Source organism: Camelus bactrianus, chromosome 1 (assembly GCF_048773025.1).
Source record: "Camelus bactrianus isolate YW-2024 breed Bactrian camel chromosome 1, ASM4877302v1, whole genome shotgun sequence".
Classification (NCBI taxonomy): Eukaryota; Metazoa; Chordata; class Mammalia; order Artiodactyla; family Camelidae; genus Camelus; species Camelus bactrianus.
The window spans coordinates 78,924,222-78,938,917 of NC_133539.1; the positions used below are offsets into that span (position 1 = coordinate 78,924,222).

At 37.3% G+C, this 14,696-nt stretch overlaps 1 protein-coding gene across 4 annotated transcripts in view; it reads right to left on the reverse strand.

Moving 5' to 3' along the window:
• NAALADL2 (N-acetylated alpha-linked acidic dipeptidase like 2) overlaps positions 1-7,607 on the reverse strand; it is a 1,180,713-nt gene extending 1,173,106 nt beyond the window's left edge. For 2 of the 4 annotated variants that reach the window (XM_074367722.1, XM_074367706.1), the window contains exon 1: positions 7,480-7,607. The gene's annotated coding sequence lies outside the window, so the exon portion shown is untranslated. Of the gene's footprint in view, positions 1-7,062; positions 7,437-7,479 lie in introns of those variants that run through there. The other 2 variants (XM_045511272.2, XM_045511271.2) reach the window with 1 other exon arrangement.
• Positions 7,608-14,696: the final 7,089 nt, after the last annotated feature.

Here is a 14,696-nt window from a genome sequence, read left to right on the forward strand (position 1 = left end):
AGGCTTCCTGCATAATTAGCAGCTATTTTGCTTGAAAATACCTGGTTTTTAAAGTTTTCTAGGAATTTAGCAAAATTAAACTTAGGAAAAGGGTCCAGACTACAAGCCTTTGTAAGTTGTTCCCAATCAGATTCATACCACTTAAGAATGTCGAATAAGGGATGTTTTTTATCACCTAAATGTAATTAAAAATTTGAAACTGACTTCTACGACCAGCATTTCATGAAAGTGTTACAATGCACCAGAAGGTGTTTACTTAAGTTTGAGCACACTGTGAGAGTTCTGAAGCCTAGTAGGGAATATGTTTCAGGTTTAGTTCAGAAAAGCTGAATGGTCGCCATTGGGAGCTGACTAGTCTGTAAGTGCTTTTTACAACCAGAAGATGCCCCAAGAAGTTGTGGAATCACTGAGTAGTGTGTTAAATTAAAAATAAAAAAAATTTTAAAACCTCTACTATTTTACAGAGCAAGTATGATTTGTTTAAAAAGTGTTTCTGCTTTATGTTTTTTTTTCCCTCCAGTAAATGTAAAAAGATAAGGAGACCCAAAGTACATTTAGGAATATATTATTTGAGGTTATTTTACTACCGATAATAATTGGACTCAATGCACAGAAGTGAACACAGCCTATGTAGAGTTATAAATTTACCAACAGATAAGGCTGGACATAATAAATATAATAAATAATATTATATAATAAAGTTTTAAAACTGAATAAGTTCATTAATAATTTTCTACGAGAAGACTGTAAAAAAGCAAAAAGTCACCTGTAATATAGAAAATATTTATGTATGGCATTGTACACAATGGAAAAGTCAAAAAGTATAGAATTTTCATTATCTGTTCTTAAAAGGATTCATAACTCTTCTAACCTTTTTCATGACTAAACATCTAAAAAATAAAATATCTGTAATATACTTCTAACCAAACTTTGGTAATTAATAATGAGAGCAAATCCCATTATGATTAAAACCCAACTTTTTAAAAATTGAAATCACACTTATAAACCAGTTGTTGGGGGAAATTATGCTAGCTCAAAATACAAGGTTTCTATGAAAGATAAATCACCTTTCTTATCCGAACTGCTCAGATCAAAATGTCAAAACAATTAAATTACAATTTTGTCTGACATCAACATTCCATGCAGCAGTGCAAAACAGACAACCCTGATTTCAGGCATACTGTTTGCTTTTAACTGGCAAACAAATTGAGCAATGAATCAAACTTTACTAAAGAAACCATGAGGCATACTGCCAGATCACAGAGGTCAAGGAATTCATCAAGACTCACTTTCTATACAACTGTATGCATTTGTCTAAGGGAGAAAAAAAAATCATCCATTCTCTCATCAAATACAACAATACACTAACATAAGGACAGATATTTCACTGCCTCCACATCAAATATGACCACAAATCACACATAAAATGAATCATATTGTTTTTATAGTTATACGGGCATGCTTATATTCTTGTATATACATATCTGTACATGTGTCCATGTGTATAGAGAGAAAAAAGGGAGCTTAAATTCTTGTCCTTACAAGCCTAGTTCCTCCATGCCACTATCTCATCTACATCTTTGAATGTACCATGTAAAAAAATACACCATGATATTTTTGAGTTGTAAGAAGCCCTGCAATGATCTTGAGCTACCTCTTCACTTTTCATTTAAAAAAAAAAGAAAAGAAAGAAAGAAAGAAAAAGAACAAAAGAACTGGGACTAGAACTCTGGGCCTGAGACCCCTAATCTTTTGTGTCAGTCATGTCATACACTAAAGATATGGACTCCTGAGAACTGGTAAATACTGTGGGAAGAAACAACACAATAAGCTCCTATTGATATCATTTTATATCTACTTACTTTTTAAGCAAAACGTTCTGCTTTCAAAAATCCACTGAGGCTTCATGAGAAAAAAATGATGCACCAGATTTTTCTATCCAGGCATATCTGGATTTCATACACTATTCAACTGTAATGCACATTTAGGATTAGTCAGCATCCTAAAACCTTTACATTTATAATCACCCTACAGAACAAGTGCAAATCATTGACTTATGAATTTTCATTCTCTGGTTGACTAAATTCTTTTTCACATTTTTTCATATAATTTTTCTATGTATCTAAAGAGAATGCATCATTATAATTAAGGATATGAATGCTGTAACAGGACTGCCTCACTCCACTACTTACTACCATGTAACCTTGGGCAAGTTAACTCAACCACCTTATGCCTTAGTTTCATTTGCAGAAATAACAGAACTCACATGATAGGGTTTTGGTGCAGATTAAATGAGTTAGCACATGCAAACCAAAACAACAGCGCTGGCTGTTAGTAAATGCTCAAAAGATATTACCTATTATTACTAATTTTTAGTCAGCTAATAGATTAACATATTGGAACTAAAAGAATATCAGAGATCACGTAGGACAGGACTTGGCAAGCATTTTGTAAAGGGCCTGACAATAAATATTTTCGGCTTCTCCAGCCATACAGTCTCTGCCTCAACTACAAAACTCTATGGCAAACACAGACACAGACAATAAACTGAGGGATGCAGTTGTGTTCCAATAATACCCTACTTATAAATACAGGTAGCAGGCTGAATGTGGCCTGAGGCCAATGTCTACAGCCTCCTCATGTAGAAAACAACCACACTCTACCGAGAAAGTGAAGAACAGAGAGATGAATTGAGTAACAGAAAGTCAGCCAGCAAGCCACTGGCAGGTACAGAATTAGAAGCAAGAACTCCACAATTAATTCAGTTCAATGTTCTTTCTACCTTTCCATATAGGACAAGCTCCATGACATCTTCCTTTGCTGATCTACAAACAGAAACAATCTCTCCCTTTTCTACTCTCCCACAACATACAAGATCAGCAGAAAATCAAGAGATTTTGAAGGGAGATGAGTACACTAGGGTTCATCATCCTATTCGCTCTACTTTTAAGTGTCTGATAATTTCCACAATAAACTAAAAAAAAAAAAAAAAAAACTCTCAAAGCACCCAGTACTCTTCACATGGCATTTATCAATTCTCTCAAAACATCTGTGTATGTTCTTTTCTTTTTTTCTCTCCCAGAAATGGTAATTTGAAGGCAGGGATCATGTCATTTGCATCTTGGTATCACCATCTCCTGCCAAGACCTCACACAAAACCCTATTTCATAATTACAATTCAATAAACAAGTGGTTCCTAAACAACTGAAGGAAAGGCATCTCAAACAAGGTACTACTTACAACTGCAAAATTCTCTCCATCTTGTCAAATGGCTCTGTATCTACAAGCAATGTTGTCAAAATGTCCTTTACCTACCCCCAATTTGTTGCCAATCTGGTCTTCATTATATCATTTTCAAAATCCAACTGAAATCTATTTTTAGCTAACATAATACCACCTCTCTACAAGTAGATTCAAGAGCAACAACACTGTTTTCTATTAAATCACACTTGGTACTTAAAAAGTAAACTGTCTCCTTGATATGGTAATAATGGTCTTAGAACATTACTACAGTTATCCAGCAGCATTGGCCGTAGATTCAATTTTTTTACTCTCCTCATCATAGACTTTCCCAAATGACATGATATAATCTTGCTTATTTTATTTACTTCTTCACCTCTAACTTTATAATCTCAACTTCCTTTCCAAGTCTTCTCCCAAACAGAACTCAAGGCAAAAATTCCCCCCTTTTCTTTCCTCAACAAAACACAAAGTTCTTTGCTTCAAGAAATTCTCAGAATCTCAAAGTATTTTCTCACCAAGTATATCTCAGATCAAATAGGAAAAGAGGTAAAAGTTCCTACAGATTTCTCATCCACTATATGCCACACGACACAGTAAGAGAAGGAATCCAAAGAGAACCACCACACAACCCCACCTGCATCTGTGTCCACACAGTCTCTCTTCTCTTATTACTATAGATAAATTGCCCATAACCATAGAAACAGATAACCTCTCCTGTTGCATCCTCCCAAACACACTTAAGAATACTATTCCTCCATCTCTTCTGCACTGTCAATTTTCCACCTCCATTGGCTCTTTCTCACAAAAATATCAATATCCCATGGTTTTGTACATCTTTTAAAACTCTTTACAGAACATAGCCCTCCAATTAATGATCTATTTCTCTCCCTTTCTTTTCAATAAAAATCTTCAAGGGATGTACTCTATCACCCTCTTTAATGTCTCTTTTTCTACTACTCTGTCAAACATTCCAAACAAGCCTTCACCACCTACAGCTCCATGGAAACTGATACCTTCAAGGTCATCAGTGATTTCCTTGGCTAAATCAATTCTCAATCCTCATCTTTAAAATAGCTGACAAGCCCCTTACTTCTTCAAACACTTCCTTCATTTGGCTTCCATGTTTCCACGCTCTCCTACTCTTCCTCTTGCCCAGCATACAGCTCTTTTTCAGAATCTTTTGCTGGTTGCTCCTCACCACATCATGTTGGAGGGCTCCAAGGCTCAGTCCTCGATCCTCTTGTTTTCTAACCCCACATATTTTTGATGGGCTTATCCAGTCTCTATGTATACTGGAGAATCCGAAACACACATCGTTAGCTTGGCCTTCAGACTGCCTGCCTGACATCCCCACTTGGATATTTAAAATGCATCTAACCCTTAACATGTCCAAATCCAAATTCTTAATCCTCACCACCATGTCTTTTTACTGCTGTATCTTCTCTGTCTCAATAATAAGAAGTTTTATCTTTTCAGTTGCTTAACACATTGATCGCCCACTGTGGATCGAGTGCCCCGAGGAAACACAACTCTCCACTCAGATTTGGGTGATGTGGCGATCAACGTTTTAGGCAATTAAGTTGTCCTTAATTTCATTTGCTCTCACACTCTGTATCTAACCTGTCAGCAAATCCCATGGATTGTACTGTCAAAGTACATCCAGAATCTGAACTTTTCACCACCTCCACTTTTACCATCCTGGTCTAAGCTACCATCTCTGTCACATGGTTTATTATAATAGCTCAACTGACACCCTTTTTTCTGCCCTTATCTTTCTTCGATCTGTTCTCAACTCAGTAGCAAGAGTAATGGAATTAAACAGCTCTGTCAGACAGTTCTGATGAAAACACTCCGCAGCTTTTCTATATCACTTCTAGTAAAAACCAGAGTTGTTACAATAGCTTACTAGACCATTTATTATTATCTACCCTCTATTTCATTTAAGGCCACATTCCCTTCTTTCCTCCTTCCTCTACTCCATTCCACCCACACTGGCTTCTTTGCTGATCCTTGCACACACGTTTGTAGGGCCTTTGCATTTTCTATTCTTTAAGCCTGGAAAACTCATACTTCAGCTATCATATGGCTCAATCCCTCACCTGCTTCAAGTCTACTGAAATATCCCTTTCTCTGGAGGCCTTCCCTTACAATTCTATCTTGAACTGCTAAACACACACACACACACACACACACACACACACACACCCCTTCTTGCTATGTTTCTCCACAGCACTCATTACAGGCACACCTCATTTTATTGCAATTCCCTTATTGCACTTCACAGATATTTTTTTTTAACAACTTGAAGGTTTATGGCAACCATATATTGTCAGATGATGATTAGCATTTTGCAGCAATAAAGTATTTTTAATCAAAGTATGTACATTGTTTTTTAGATATAATGCTATTGCACACTTATAGACTACAGTATAGCATAAATGTAATTTTCATATGCATTAAGAAACTAGGAAAAATTCATGTGACTTCCTTCATTGTGATACTCCCTTCATTGTGATGGTCTGGAACCAAATCCACAATATCTGAGGTATTCCTGTATACTATCACCTTACACTTTTCTATGTATTATATATTGTCTCCCTCTACTAGAATGTGCATTCCAAGAAGGCACTACTTTATTCCAGTGCCAAGAACAATGCTTCGCACACATTAAACACTCGATAAATATTTGTTGATTAAAAGAATGAGGAAGTATTTCTATGGGAATCTTTTCATAAGTAATGATTGTATCATTTTACTCTTGTTGGTCCTTTAATAGTCTAAAATACTATTTGTATGGTACCAGGAATACATTAGATCACCCTTATGAAGAATTACTTTTACATTCCCCAGAAGTCCTGAGATCAGAGATTACTGCCAATTGTAAAGAAAAAACTCTGAGCAGTCTGAGATGAAAGTATTCTTGAAAGATCTCTTCTTTCTATTAAGAATTCGTAGAGGGGGAAATAAAAGAAAACGGGGAAAATCGTACTCAAACATCAAAGCCCAGTTTAAAAGCCAACCCTTTCATTAATCCTTTCCTCCCTCATTCACCCAGAGCAGTCTGTACCACCATCCCAGTGCTCACCAGGTTATGTAATCTCCTGGATATGTAATCTCTGGAAGACAGGAACTGGATCACTTTTCTCTCTTAACCAGTCACCAGTCACCCATGATTGGCATTCAAAGAATTATTACTGGATCGAGTTGAATGGAATAAATGCTGTAGGAACCTGTGACGTAACTGCTTGTTAAAACGCAGTCCAGTAACACCATTATCTAGGTATCTACGGTCGATTGCAGACAAACCTGTGTCCTCTATTCTGCATGGCCGAGACAGTAGGACACACAGCCCAATAACTTAGTCACATGTACAGGTCCAGAATCCATTACTCTACTCCTCAGGATGTGCAAGCCATAGTAAGCAAATATTAACTGATAAGGACGATAGAAAAGTAAAGGATGCTGTATCTTCTTCTAACAGTGCGGGATAAAAGTAGACAGACACTAATAGATGAGACACCCAATACAGAGGAAAACTGAAAAAAAAAATACTAATAATTTTTAAAATGTGGAAAAAGAAGGGGGCGGACAAGAGGGTGGAGAAACATGGCAGAAGACCTCAGGTCAAACGTGGAAGTAAGCGAGACACTAGAGTAGAAATCAGCGCAAGCGTTGGTCACAGGCTGCTCTTTCAACAGCCCCTCATCAGCTTCCTCGAGCAAGCCTTCCTGCGCGTCCTCCGGGACGGCATTCCACGCGCGGGGGCGTCCCTCCAGGCGAGCCACCCTCAAGCAGGGTCTGCAGCGCCGCGGTCTTTACCTGCGTCCCGTCAGGACGCCCGGGCGACCGGCCCGGCGGGCGTGTGTGCAGGTGTGAACGTGTCAGACGCAGGCGCTCGGGAGCTGCGGGGCCGTGCTCTTCGACAGCCGGCTTCGGGAGGTGGGCGGGGGCCTCGAGGCGGGGGGCCGGGGCTGCTCAGGCCGGCGGGTGCCCGGGGGCGGCTGGAGCCGGGGGCCCCGCGCGCGGCCCCACCAGGTCTCCGCCGCCCGAGCTCCCCTCAGCCTCGGGGATTCGACGCCCCGGTTGGCGCCCCGGGACCCGCGCAGGGGTGCGGCCTCAGCCGCAGTCGGGGCGGGAGGACGAGAGCGAGAGCCGGACCTCTGGGCCGAGGCCGCGCCGCCTCAGAGCGCCCAGCTGGTTTTGGCAAAACTTTGGAAACAGAGGGACTCGGATTACCTGAGCGGCGCGGGCGCGGGCGCGGGCTCGTCTGCGGTACGGCTGCCGGGCGCGGGCCGGGTTTTCAGCAGCCGTAAAGCGGGAGGAGCGCGCGAGCCCTCGCCCCCGAGCGGCGGCCCCGGCGCCTCCGCCGCGAGCGTCAGCCGCTTGGCAAGGAGCGGGCTGGGCTGAGTCATAATAAAAGACACGTTTGCCGAGCGAAGTGGGAAGGGGGACTCGAGAAGCCGTGGTAAAAGGCGACAGGCTGAGTATAGGGAAGGTTTTGTTGTTTTTTAAAGCGGGCAAAACTGGAAAACTTGCCCCATGATGGGAAAAAGATGAGCTTCTTTCATTATATTTTACAAATTCTTTTCTGTACCTAGTAAGAGTTTTTAAAAATTATTTTTTAAGTGCTTTCGCCTCCAGAATCAGGTGGCTGTGTATAGCGCTGAGCCTCCTCGCTTCCAGCTTGAGGGCCTTATTGCGCTTGTTATTTGAGGCCGTGTCTTTGTCTGTGGAGCAGAATAAAGGCACCTCCGTCGGGAGAGAGAGCGCCGGGAGGGTACTTGGCGTTGTGCCTGCAGTCTGCACTTCCTAAAGCTTAATTATTATGACTTAAAAATAAAAGGGGGGGGGGGTAAGTGAAGAGGGATCTTAGGTGAACAGCTTTAAAAGTAAGAAGACAAAAATAAAACAAGGTGTTGTTTTTTTTCAAGAGTTAAATGAGACTTGTATCTGAATGGAAGATAAGAAACAGGAACCTCTTAGAAACAAATGAGGCCAAGAGATGTAGCTGAGATGAGAGAGAAAAAAAGAGAAGGGGAAAGGGATAAAGGGGAAAGGAAAGGGGGTGAGGGGAAAAGGGAGAAGGGGAGGAAGGGGAGAGGAAAGGGGAGGAGGGGAACTAGGCTCAGTGGCCAGAAAGCTGAAGCTTCACAGACGGGGAGGAAGCGTATGTTTAATCGCTATTGAGAAAATCATGACAAACTCCCTTTGCTGAGAGAGGTTTTTAAAAAAAAAAAAAAATTTAAGCAGATAAACAACTGTTTTAAATGAGCCCCAAATGAGGAGCCTTTGCTCCAATGAATGAGATTTGGCAGTTCTGCAAAAAGAGGAAATTCTTCCCTGTACCGCATCTTAGAGGGGTGAGTCATCAAACCATAGCAAAAATTAGTGGGCTGGATTCCTGAAAGGCACGCCAGATGGATGCATTCTGCTTAGTTTTAATAACTGTATGATGGTCCCTCTGTACTGTCAATTTTAGAAGAAAGGAAGCTGAATAAAGATCTGAGGAGTGAACTTGAAAATAAAAGCCAAACTGGTTACTTAATATATGAGTATCCACCCACAATGAGCATACAGCTAAAGATTCCAAAACAAATGACCATTTCTCCCATTTTCCTTCTCCTTCCCCTTTGTTTCTGCTGTCACTGTATTTCTATCTGCTTTTGTTGTATTATTTTTATACAATGGGACTGCCTAGGGGAAAGGTGGTTTTAATTAATACTAAGGAATGGAAGGAATTTTAGCTAGGCCTCTGTAAGTAGGGTCAAACTTTTTGAAAGAAAGGTTTTTCAGTTGAAGTTTTAATGAGAGCAAGGGTAAATTGGCAGATGTGAAATCACAAGTTGTTTTAGACAAACAAGAAAACAGTAGTAGGACTGGAATGAAAGAATTAAATAGAAATCAGAAACAGTTTTATTCCCTATTTACTGTAAGCACGAAAGGCTAGAGGAAAGTTTTCTCTATCAGATAAAAGAAAATGGGTGCCTTGCTCTACTACCAAGGCTTTCGAATAGAAATTTTTAAAAAAAGAGAAAAAGAAAGGAGAAAAAAGGAAAAAACAAAAACACAAATCAAAATGAAAAACCTCTATCAGATTCTTACAATGATTTGCATTTTCCTAGGAGATCTCCTGCAGGGTAAAAGACTTGAAGGTGCCTCTTTCCATGTAGAAACAAGCAGAATATTTGAGGGGATTAATTTTGGCAGAATTGGGAAAACCCTGCATAGGATAAGAGTACCACTCTCTTTGTTTCAGTTTTGCTCAACTTTCAGGCTTAGGCAAACAGACTATCATTAAACCTTTTATCTCTGTGAAACAGAGATAAAATCTTAAATGGTGTGAAGCCCCTAAACTAAAAGCAAGAAAACAAAACCAAAGCCCAGAAAAATAGAGAAAGAGATTAGGAAGCTTTTGTAAGGGAACCTTTGAACTTTTGGCTGTATTACGAATGCCTGTGACTTACTCTAGAGAAATAGGCAATCCAATCTAAATCTAGGAACCAAGAAGATCAGGTCAGTTCAGATTTTAAAAAACTTACCTTACCTAAAATTTTTGGTCTGAGATAATTCCATTCATTTAAGGTAGAGACAAAAATTCACAACCTGATTTTGTGTGTCCATTAACACCTCAATCACCTGAATTCACTTGAATGTACTTTTTAGTTGAACTTTTGGCATTCTGTAACTAAACCTTGACTCATGGGCTTTTGAACATTTTGTGAATTTATCCAAAAGTAGATTTAGACTAATAAGTATTTGCTTTAAAGCTTTTAAATCCATCATTAATTAATGTTAATAATGTAAAGCATAGAGTGATCTGCTTTTCAAGGCATTTTATGTACATATGTTATAATTAAATCATTTTAATGAGAAGCCCCTGTTACACAACTGACTTTAACCTTAGTATGCTAATATGATTTTTATTTAAGATTGCATATGAAATTATATTGGAAAAGATTGATTGTTTTGACTGCAAAAGACTGTATTGTACTAACTTGAAACATCAATGTGGTGAGGATTTCATGTAACTGAACAATGAACACTATTACAACATTATCTGTTGCTAAATTACTACATAACAGAAACACGAGTTAAACAGGTAGAGAGCCTTAAGAAATTTATAGTTTTCAAAACGAATTTCGGGAATAATAAAGACTGTATCAGAGCTGAAGTGAGATTCTCCAGCCGAATTTGAGCTTTAGCTAAGAACACTATGTTCCAAGATTGCTAGCTAATCCCACTCAAATAGGGAGGACAATCTTAAAGATATAGACCCTTGTTCTTCTCTGTCAGCAATACATATGTATTTATGGACATATTCCATTGTACGTATTTTAGAAGAGTTCTACGTGAAACTGTTCAAATCTAAAATTCAGCACTCTGGTCTCTTTAGACAGTTGAAATAGGTTGAAGAACTTGATGGTTTTGTTTCTTGAATAATGTCGCAACTAGAAATTTCAGGTAATTAAATTTTTCATTGGAAAAATAAACAACTGTAGGAAATAGGCATTCTCCAACATTTCTGACGGGAGTATATAAACTGTCATACCCCTCTACAGAGAGCTATTTGGTAACAATCAAAATTCCAAACAGCAGAATTATATTCCCCTGGAGCCAGCAAATTGCTTTTGGGATTTGATTCTATAGAAATAATGCATGTACAATATTATTTGTTATAATAACAAAAGTTCAGAATAACCTAAAACTCTATCTACAGGAGACTAGTAAAATTATAGTACATTAATACAATAGAATGTACTATAAATGCAGCTGTTGGGGGGGACTAAACAGAATGAGGAAATTTTCTGTAAACAGTTTTGGGAACTACGACAAGATATATAAAGTGAAAGAAAAACAGTACAGAACAGTGTGTAAAATATAGTACCTTTGTATAAAGAGGAGATATGATTATATTTACTTGCACATGCATGAAGAAATTCTGAAAGGAAACATAAGAAGCTATCTATAGTTACGCATATAAAGGGGAGATCAAATGTACTGATTGGACTGAGGATAGGGTGAAAAAGGGCTTTTCATTACAGACCTTTTTGTTTTCTTTTGGGGAGCCATGTAAATATACTCCGTTTGAAAACTTGTTTAAAAAAAGGAAACAGGTGCCAAATACCTTCCATGATGTGTAAAAAAGATAAAGTAGGAAAAGTTATTTTGAAATTGAATAATGTCCCTGTCATAATCCCCAAAGTACTGAAATTTACTGTTAAGAATTCCTGCTAACTAAACTATGAATTCTATTTACATCTGTTTTGACCATAAAGGCCTGTACTATTTTAAAATATCAGATAAACCTTCACACACAAATAAAATTTGTATTCATTTCTCCCTAAGAATTTTTAAATTCCCAGTAATAGAGAAATTAATGCATAAAGTACAGTATATTTTATGCTAATAGACCATCCAGAGTTTCTACAATTTCTTGTTCTTTTGCTGAAAATTAGTATAGTGGCAAGTACTAATATTTTAATTCTATAATGCCTGAGGTCCAATCTCTGTCCCCTCCATGGAGGAGCCATGGGATGAAAAGAGCCTGGGACCTTAACGTTCTCCTTGGAGGAGAGCTACCCCAGGAGCCACTGGATCCAGAACTTCCACTTTGGACCTCGTGTATGAGAAGTAAACTTTTATTGCATTAAGCCACTGACATTTTGGTGTTATTTGTAAGAGCTTTTAGCCTATTTTGACTAATTCAAGCAAGAAATTTCCTTTCAACAAGAAATAAAATAATTTTAAAGATCCACGAAAGAATTAAGGGCTTAATTCTTATTCACAAAAACTTCATTTTTTTTTAACATATAATATTAAGAAACACATACTTCTGTATGTGATCTATGAATTAAGTTTTCTATCTTCATTTGGAAATGATTTTCCATGTCTGAAATAATGAGTATATTTTATAAAAGTTTTATTACTATTGCTGTTTATTATTACTATCACTATTATTACTATTACCATTGATTGATTTTTTCCAAATATCAATATTTCAAGAAGTACAAAGGGTTTCTTTCTCTTTATCTGACTAAACGATATGTTTCATTGAAGAGTCAGAGAAGGGCTATACATGAAATCAGAATTTTAATTATTGAAAAAAGTTAAACTCAAGTTCTTTATCACTATTCCTTTTTCCTCTAATGCAGAGTATACTTTGCTTCTTTCCTTATTATATCTCTGGTATTCTCAAATGGTTTATTAACTAAAAGAATAACTGTATGATTCCCAGTTTTCTTTATCATGTTATAAACCCTTTAAAAATATGATCACATCTTGAAAATTCATTTTTTACAAAAATTACTGATACATGGCTAGATTATGAGGTGGAAAAGAGACTTGAGAATTTCTCTTTTCCTGTTCTGTTAATATACCAAATAAGAAAAAAATATTAAGTGGTGTGTGCAGCCCAAGCTTTGTCTATTGGATGGATGGCTTACCATGAATGTCTGTGAGACTTTTCCATACTAGAGCATGTCTTAAATAACTGTAGGAAAACAGCCCTAAATATAATTTACAGTCTTTTTTAAAATATAAATAAAATGATTATCTAATGATTTAAAAAGAAGAAGACTACTAGAATGCAGAATGGTTTTAATAATTTAATGTCTTGTATAGGTAAGACAAAATAACTCATCTCAAATATTATGTAACACTTCCCCTCCAGCTTTCTTAAAATAGTATATATATTTGAGGTTTCATCACTTTCATGATTTTTCCATTAAGTATACTATTGTATCTACTGATACAATTTTTATATTTTCCATACTAGCATTCCAATCTATGGACACATACTACTTTTTTTCTCCCTAGCCTTATATTCTTGCCTTTGGGAAAATGGTTCTCTCCACTCCAAATAAATTTTATAAAACTATTTAGAAAAAGGCCCTGCCACCACCACTAGAGGCAAATTTTTGATCCAAAAACACCAATTATAAATTCTTAAGGGACAGAGAGTTGCAATTCTCTGTATAGTTATATAGGCTCTGGACCTAGCTGCTGAGGGCAACTCCCTCGCTTCACAGAAAATTTCTAGAGAAAAGCAGAGCCAAGGCAGGATGTGTTCTGATGACACTGCATTAGCCCTAGTCTGTGTCCACACCCTTGAGCCCCCTAAGCACGTGAGCCGCGTATACATTGTTTTCCTTAAGCTGGTTTAAGTTGGATTTCTGTTATTTGCAACCGAGAGTCCAGAAATTAAAGCTTTCACTTTGCACCCTTTTACTCCTTATTTCTTCGTGCTTTCTAGTTTATATTTTAGAGTATTTAATAATGCAAAGAAGGTTAACACAAAAAGAAATGTAGTAATTTGCAATCGAAATTTGACATTCTCAAAAAACCTAGGAGGTGGAATATTTTTGTTAATTCCAGCATAGGAAAGGGTGGAACCAAATCATCATTAAGTATTAAAAACCAATGTTGGGTGTGCTCATTGCTACTGGAGTGTCATCAGTTCTAGGCCTTTGCAGCATACAGTTCTGATTCTAGTCTAGTACCATTTGTATCATGATTCATTATAGCCTTCCTTGCCTATCAGTTCCCTCCCACTCTAGCATTCTAACCTCTTAAATAAAGCATAATTCATAATTTATTTTACTAAGGTATTTGATTTTATATTTGTTAGCTCTTCTTGTTTTCTCTTGATATGAATATAATTATATAAACTGATGTTTGCTTTATCAATATGCATATATAGTGTATATAATAGTTTCAAAATAATGATATCAATATTTGAAATACCAAAATGATGATACCAACACTGCTATTCACAAGAGTACTGCATACAATTTCAGTATGCTTTTGGTTTCATTTTTGTTTGTTTGTTTTCCTTAGGATATACCCACTAGGCATATAGAGTCAAAATATTGTATTTTAAAGTTATTTGGACTAATTTCTTGTCCATGATGTTATGGAACCAACCAGATATACACTTAAAACTTGACTTGTTTCAATTTGTTTTCATATTTGGGGCATGGTTTGTTCTATCATTCTGATTTATTATTTTTTCCAAAATATATGTATGATATTTACATGATTCTGAATTCAAAACTAGCTTCCATCCTGGGCTGTTTCTCCTGTTCTCTCTTTCTATGTACAGGTAAAACATTTTTATTCAGTTTTTTGCCTTACATTATTACGGATTTGGGGGTTGAACTCAGGTAGTTTAGTTCCTTAGTCCATGTTCTTAAACAAAATGATAGATTGAAACTGTCGCATCAGAAATTACCAAATCTTTTTTTTAATTGGGGGGTGGAGAGGTGATTGAAGTTGAAAATTGCATATATTTTTACCTAATTCTTAAAATGTAAACTTGGAAAATATCATTCCAGGTCCCTTCATAAGTTCCACCCCCTACCTGCACCTCCCAAATTCAAAACCACCAGGCAGCAACTAAAAGCCTCTTTTATGGCTTTTTATGTTGTTCCAAAGGCTTACAGCTTTAACCCAGA